This window comes from Siphateles boraxobius, unplaced genomic scaffold (genome assembly GCF_051911475.1).
Source record: "Siphateles boraxobius isolate OS27281-9 unplaced genomic scaffold, OSU_SipBor_1 20, whole genome shotgun sequence".
Taxonomy (NCBI): domain Eukaryota; kingdom Metazoa; phylum Chordata; class Actinopteri; order Cypriniformes; family Leuciscidae; genus Siphateles; species Siphateles boraxobius.
In genome coordinates, this window is record NW_027508811.1 from 150,486 (window position 1) to 158,504 (window position 8,019).

The following is an 8,019-nucleotide window of genomic DNA, read 5'->3' on the forward strand; positions in this document are numbered from 1 at the left end:
CTGGCTCCGGCTCAGGAACAGACACTGGCTCAGGCTCATGAACAGCAGACACGAACACCGGCACAGGAACAGCAGACACGAGCTCCGGCTCAGGATCAGAAACTGGTCCCGGCTCAGGAACAGAAACTGGTTCCGGCTTTGGAACCAGGGAGACAAAAGGTCTGAAGGGTCCTTCCAGGATCCGTGCCAGACGCTCCAGATAGTTGCTCGGTATTCCCCCGGCTGCGAGAATGGGTCTCTCCTGATCTGTCTCTGGCTCTGGAACAGACACTGGCTCCAGCTCTGGAACAGCAGACACCAGCTCCGGCTCAGGAACAGCAGACACCGGCTCCGGCTCAGGAATAGCGGACACCGGCTCAGGAACAGCGGACACTGGCTCAGGCTCTGGAACGGACACTGGCTCCAGCTCTGGAACAGCGAGCACAGGCATGTCTAGGATCCGAATCAGATGCTCCAAATAGTCCATCCGTGCCCTCGCGGCCACGCGAATGGGCATCTCCTGATCCGTCTCTGACCGGGTAGACATGGCGTGGACAGTCTCTGGCTGAGTAGACGTGACGTGAACAGTCTCTGACTGGGCAAACGGAACCTGAACAGTCTCTCGACCACCTCCTCCACTGCGACCTCCACGGGTCCCGCGAAACTTGACCAATCGGGTCCCTTTAAAAAACTCCCTTCTCTCCCGCTCGGTGGCTGGGGAAGAGATGTTACAAAACATACCGCTGGATTAGGAGTGACGGAGTCCTTCTGTCACGGAACACACACAGGAGGCAGAAAATCCAAGAGCAGTAGTTTTTAATTAAAGGGCAATCCAAACTCGTAGTCATCCAGGCAGGTGTCAAAATCCAATAAGGCAATCCAAAACACTAGACAAAAACAAGAAACAGGCAGATACAGACTAGAAAGTGAGGTGACATAAACCAAGGACTCCGTAACAAACACTAACACAGACAGGGAATATATACACACAGAACTAACAAGGTGATGGAAAACAGCTGAGTGCAATGATCAGATAAGTGACAGAACAGAATGCTGGGAATTGTAGTCTAATGTGAATGACACCGTGAGAACGAGGACCTCTAGTGATAACCCAGGGAAACAAAACCAGACACTGTGACAGTATCCTAATGACAAAGATGTATTAATGATATTAAGAAGAGGATCTATGACCTCTGGAAGCATCTCTTTCAATAGTTTAGTCGGTATAGGGTCTAACATACATGTTGTCGATTTAGATGATTTAACGAGTTTAGAAAATTCTTCCTCTCCTATAGTGGAATTATCACCCTACGTCACACGACGTCACTCAGGTTCCACTGCGCATGTCGGGAGCTAAAGACCGCCACCGGAAAAATGTCGTGTTGTGCAGTGGGATGCCAGAATCGGAAATCTGTAAACAGTGGTCTTAAATTTTACCGAATACCATCAACTCGCACTCCCTTTAATGCCAACCGCAGACGTCTTTGGTTACAAGCCATCACTAGAGCCGACTGGAATGAGGACCAAATTAAAAATGCCCGACTCTGCGGTTCACACTTCATATCAGGTAAGTTACCGTTACGCTAAATCATATAACGTTACCGTTACATCTCTCGATTTGGCTTACAACAACAAAATAACGGTAAATAATGAGTTTGTGGCGAGGAGGGCGTGGTTTTGCGAAGTCTGTAGCGAGAGACGAGTCAGCTAGCTGTGCGGTGAGTAAGTGGGTCAAGTGCAAATGATGAACACCTGTGTCTGATTGCAGTGATTGGCGTGGAGACCGCATATAAGCTGCCGGGAATGAGAGAGGAGTGAGAGAGGCCTGGGACTCGCACGCGACTGCAACAGAGCACACTGGCAAATGGACTGAGTTGTTTCAAATAGAAAGAGTGTTTTGGATATTGCTGTAGTGTTTCACTACGGTGAAGGCGCACGAGCGCACCTTTTTGTTTACTTTATTTTTGTTGCTAAATAAAGTGCGAGTCCCAATTCCGCCGACCCTGTCTTCTTCTTCCTACACCCACGCTGAGTTTCATTACACTGGTGCCGGAACCCGGGAAGAAGAAGACTGCCTCCGCCATGCAGACCCCGCCAGGAACGCCATTTGCAGACCTCATTCAAACGCTCGCGGGTCTTCACAGGGAACAACACCACGCCCTGCTGGCCGTAAAGGAGGAGCAAGACCAGCGGTTCCAAATGCTTCTCCAAGGCCAGCAAGAAGACCACGAGCTGTTCCGGAGCTGGCTCGACCGGGAGATTCGGGCCGTCCCCGATCCAGCTACGGCCTCGGCCCCGCCCCTGCCTCTCAATAAGATGGGACCCCAGGATGATCCGGAGGCATTCCTGGACCTTTATGAGAGGTCGGCCGAGGCCCGGGGATGGCCCCGAGCGGACTGGCCCATGCGACTCATCCCACTGCTATCGGGAGAGTCGCAGATAGCCGCCCACCAACTGCCAGTCCAGAATCTCCTGGTCTATGAAGACCTGAGGCGCGCCATTCTTCAGCGGGTTGGCCGGACCCCTGAACAACATCGCCAGCGGTTCAGATCCCTGACCCTGGAAGAGTCCGGCCGACCCTTCGTCATGGCGCAACAGCTCCGGGACTCCTGCCGCAGATGGCTGATGGCCGACGGAGGCTACGTCGAGGACGTTATCAACAAGGTGGTACTGGAACAATTCATCTCCAAACTGCCCAAGAAGACCGCCCAGTGGGTCCAGTGCCACCGCCCGACGTCGCTGGACCAGGCCATCCACCTGGCGGAGGATCACATGGTGGCGTGCCCAGGGGTCGGCGAGCCCCTTCCATCTGTCTCTCTCTCTCCCTCTCCCTCTCTCTCTCTCTCGTCCCCTTCTCTCCCCAAACCTGTCCCCCTTCCCTGGTCTCGTGGGGGGCTGATGCCCCAGCCGGCGCCGAGGTGGAAAACGGGGGCTCCGGCGGAGCCTGTCCCCGCATTCAGGGCCCCACCCAGGGGGGCTGAGTCCGTCGACCACTCCGCCCCGATTCCGGCAGCCCTGCGCTCTCCACGCCAATCCCTTGACCCGCTTCCCACCACTGGGGCGGCGGGGAGGCCTGGGGCGGCCTGTTGCCGCTGCGGGGACCCGGGACACTTTATCGACCGGTGTCCGGTGATGGAGGTGGGGACGCTGATCCGGGTTCCCGACACGCCACAGGCTGCCCCCGATCAAGCTGGCCTGTACCAGATACCAGTGAGTATCAAAGGGGGTACTTATCAGGCTTTGGTGGATTCAGGCTGCAACCAAACCTCCATTCATCAAAGCCTGATTCAACCTGGGGTATTGGATAACAGCCGCATGGTTAAGGTGCGGTGTGTGCACGGGATGGTGGTAAGTTATCCTATAATGCCTGTGGTAATTCAATTTAGGGGACAAAAGCATAGCATAGAGGTAGCAGTTAACCCGCACCTCCGGCATCCGCTAATTCTGGGAACGAATTGGCCTGCTTTTAGTAAATTATTGGGGTCTTTATGTGCGGATGCCTCTTGGGAAAAGAAAAGCAAGGGAGAGACAGCGGTTGTTCAGGTGGGAGATGCTGAGCCGGGACCTCTGGCATCTGCTGCAGGGGAACGGAGTACTCTGGAGAGAACTATCCTCACAGAGCGCGATGATTTTCCCCTGGAGCAGTCCCAGGACGAGACGTTAAAACATGCGTTTAATCAGGTCCGTTCTATCGACGGCCAGGTACTCCACCCAGACCAACCGCTCTCTTATCCCTATTTTGCTATTTTAAAAGATAAGTTGTATCGGGTGACCCAAGACACCCAGTCAAAATAGGATACAACGCAGTTGTTAGTTCCTAAAAGCCGCCGGGAAATGCTTTTTCAGGCGGCTCACTGTAATCCAATGGCCGGGCATTTAGGTCAAAGGCCGACACTAAACCGTCTCATGGCCCGGTTCTTCTGGCCGGGCATTCACGAGAATGTGCGCAAGTGGTGCGCGTCTTGTCTTGAATGTCAGTTGGTGAATCCACCGGCCAATCCAAAAGCACCATTGTGCCCCCCTCCGCTAATGCAGGTCCCCTTCGAACGAATTGGTATGGACCTCATCGGGCCATTGGAACGCCAGCACGTGGGCACCGCTTTGCGTTAGTCCTGGTGGATTACGCAACGCGGTATCCTGAAGCAGTCCCGCTCCGTAACTTTTCTGCCAAAAGTGTTGCGAGCGCGCTCTTTTCGTTAATCTCCCGGGTGGGAATCCCCAAGGAGATTCTCACCGATCAGGGCACGGCGTTTATGTCACGAACTATTCGCGAACTCTATGAATTATTGGGCATTAAATCGATTCGCACTAGCGTCTACCACCCACAGACAGACGGATTAGTGGAACGGTTTAATCGCACTTTGAAGTCCATGATTCGAAAGTTCGTTCACGAAGACGCCAAAAATTGGGATAAGTGGCTAGAACCCCTCTTGTTCGCTGTACGCGAGGTTCCCCAAGCCTCAACGGGGTTTTCCCCCTTCGAGCTTCTCTATGGGCGTCAGCCCCGCGGGGTGTTAGACGTTCTTAGAGAAACTTGGGAGGACGGACCGTCCGGTAGTAGGAACGAAATTCAGTATGTCTTGGACCTGAGAACAAAACTCCACACTTTGGGGCGGCTATCAATGGAGAATTTGTTACGGGCCCAGGACAGACAGAGTCAGCTGTACAACAGGGGTGCTAGACTTCGGCAATTTGCACCGGGAGATAAGGTGCTTGTATTACTCCCTACTTCTAGCTCTAAATTACTCGCAAAGTGGCAAGGACCCTTTGAGGTCACACGGCGGGTTAATGATCTCAACTATGAGGTAGTTCGAACAGATAGGGGCGGGGCACATCAAATTTATCACCTCAACCTCCTCAAAAAGTGGGTTGAGGCAGAGTCAGTGATGCTGGCGACGGTAGTGAGCGGAGAGGAGGATCTCGGGCCAGAAGCGAAAACAAAACCACAATCTCTCGCTCTGGCTCTTGGCGGAGATCACCTCTCACCCTCCCAGCTCACTGACATTAAAAATTTACAAGCTGAATATCCTGATGTGTTCTCTCCCCTGCCTGGTCGAACGGACCTCATTCAGCACCACATTGAGACGGATCCGGGGGTGGTGGTGCGCTGCCGCCCGTATCGTTTACCTGAACACAAAAAAAAGGTAGTTCAGAACGAATTAGAGGCTATGCTGGATATGGGGGTAATAGAAGAGTCCAGCAGTGACTGGGCGAGCCCGATAGTTTTAGTTCCTAAAACCGACGGCTCGGTCCGCTTCTGTGTGGACTATAGAAAGGTGAACGCGGTGTCTAAGTTTGATGCTTATCCAATGCCGAGGGTTGACGAATTGCTTGATCGGCTGGGTACTGCTCGTTTTTATTCGACACTGGACTTAACAAAGGGTTATTGGCAGATCCCCTTGTCTCCCATGTCCAAAGAAAAGTCAGCTTTTACAACGCCGTTTGGATTACACCAATTTGTCACCCTTCCTTTCGGCTTGTTCGGGGCTCCGTCGACTTTTCAGCGTCTGATGGACAAAATTCTCCGGCCGCATGCTGCATATGCCGCTGCCTACTTGGATGATATTATCATCTATAGTAACGATTGGCAGCATCATATGCAGCATTTGCGGGCTGTCCTGAAGACGCTGAGAAGGGCTGGGCTCACGGCCAACCCAAAGAAGTGTGCGGTTGGGCGTGTGGAAGTAAGGTATCTGGGCTTCCACTTGGGTCACGGACAGGTGCGTCCCCAAATTGATAAGACGGCAGCGGTTGCGACCTGTCCGAGGCCTAAGACCAAAAAGGAGGTTAGACAGTTCCTGGGGCTAGCGGGATATTACAGGAGGTTTGTACCTAATTATTCGGACCTCGCTAGCCCGCTGACTGATCTAACTAAAAAGGAAGCACCAGATACGGTCCAGTGGACGGAGCGGTGTCAGCAGGCTTTCACCCAGATAAAGGCTGCTCTGTGTGGCGGGCCGCTTTTACATGCTCCTGACTTCTCTCTCCCTTTCATTCTACAGACGGACGCATCGGACAGGGGGCTGGGCGCGGTCCTGTCCCAGGAGGTGGAGGGTGAAGAGCGGCCGGTGCTGTACATCAGTCGGAAGCTCTCTAAGAGAGAGACGATGTACAGCACCATCGAAAAAGAATGTTTAGCCATCAGGTGGGCTGTTCTCACCCTCCGCTACTACCTCCTGGGGCGGGAGTTCACCCTCTGTTCGGACCACGCTCCCCTGCAGTGGCTCCAACGCATGAAGGATACCAACGCGCGGATCACCCGATGGTATCTAGCTTTACAGCCTTTTAAATTCCAGGTGGTCCACAGGCCGGGTGCACAGATGGCTGTGGCTGACTTCCTCTCCAGGAGAGGGGGGGGGGGGGGGGGAGGCTACAGGCCGGACGGCTCCCCGGCCTGAGTCGGGCGGTGGGGGTATGTGGCGAGGGGGGCGTGGTTTTGCGAAGTCTGTAGCGAGAGACGAGTCAGCGAGCTGTGCGGTGAGTAAGTGGGTCAAGTGCAGATGATGAACACCTGTGTCTGATTGCAGTGATTGGCGTGGAGACCGCATATAAGCTGCCGGGAATGAGAGAGGAGTGAGAGAGGCCTGGGACTCGCACGCGACTGCAACAGGGCACACTGGCAAATGGACTGAGTTGTTTCAAATAGAAAGAGTGTTTTGGATATTGCTGTAGTGTTTCACTACGGTGAAGGCGCACGAGCGTACCTTTTTGTTTACTTTATTTTTGTTGCTAAATAAAGTGCGAGTCCCAATTCCGCCAACCCTGTCTTCTTCTTCCTACACCCACGCTGAGTTTCATTACAGAGTTGTACAACACAGAATAAGTAAAAGTTTGAGTTGAACTTGCTGACAAGCTAACTTACCTTCAATTTTGTTACATTGTCTTGATAGTTAGCCTAAGCTAAACAATCTCTGTCACTTTAATCTCCTATTATCACTGTAAAGCCGCTTTGGACCAATCTAACGTTGTTTTAACATTGTTAAAAGCGCTAACGTTATATATATGAAGATGACTTGACTAAGCTTGGTTGGTAACGTTAATTCTTGGCTAATACGTTATATAACTTAGTAAACTCTATTGTACTGTCAATCACTAGAATGCACTTTTTTTGTGTGAGTAGGAGAGGTATCCATGGAATTCGATAGTCCCGACTTTGTCCCTTCTGTCTTTTCCTTCTCAACCCAGTGTGAAATGAACAAAGGCGATGCAAAACTTGAGAGGTAAATATTGTCACTTTTGCCTTTAGTTGCTAACTGGGATCACATTGCAAGCATCAAATGCAAAGAATGTATAGCAAGTAATGTCACATCTTTTTTGTAAAGATAATTTGTTAGACCAGATTGTTTTTATGTCTAACAACCAACTAAACTGTTTTGGACTAAACTGTTTGCTTTCATCTCTGAGTATCAGATTTAAGAGGAAACGAAAAAGGGATGAACCCACCCACAGACCACCAGATGATGTACAGCAGTCCAAAGAAGTTACTGACAAGATTGCAACAGAATCAACAGGAGCTTGCCTGTCCTCAGATGACTGCAGAATGGAGCCTGTTGCTGGTCCTTGCAAGGGTAAGAACTTCTAATATCTTAACTAATGGCAGTCATTATTAGGATATATATGTATATATATATATATATATATATATATATATATATATATATATATATATATCTGTTTAAATAATGTTCAATACAGCAGTACTGTGTTGTAAATTAAGTTGAACATTATTCTGTTTAGCACATGCTGTTTGAAAACATCTTATCAAATAATAGAGAAAAGCTCAACTAAAACAAGTGACAGTGTATTTTTTATAAATCAATTACAATCTAATCTATATTTCAGAAGCCACAGTCCCAAAGGTTCTCCATGATGATCTGTAACAGGGGGGTGGTGATGGCGCAGTGGATAAGACACATGCCTGTGGTGTGAGAGACCCGGGTTTGAATCCACTGTGAGACACCAATGTGTCCTTGAGCAAGACACTTAACCCCTAGTTGCGCCAGAGGCGTGCGACCTCTGACATATATAGCAATTGTAAGT

At 50.9% G+C, this 8,019-nt stretch overlaps 1 long non-coding RNA gene across 1 annotated transcript; it reads left to right on the forward strand.

The window, feature by feature from the left end:
- Positions 1-1,272: 1,272 nt before the first annotated feature.
- LOC143744743 (uncharacterized) lies at positions 1,273-7,504 on the forward strand. Its single transcript, XR_013205911.1, has 3 exons — positions 1,273-1,546; positions 7,100-7,199; positions 7,390-7,504. It is a non-coding gene; the product is annotated as an uncharacterized LOC143744743 (long non-coding RNA).
- Positions 7,505-8,019: the final 515 nt, after the last annotated feature.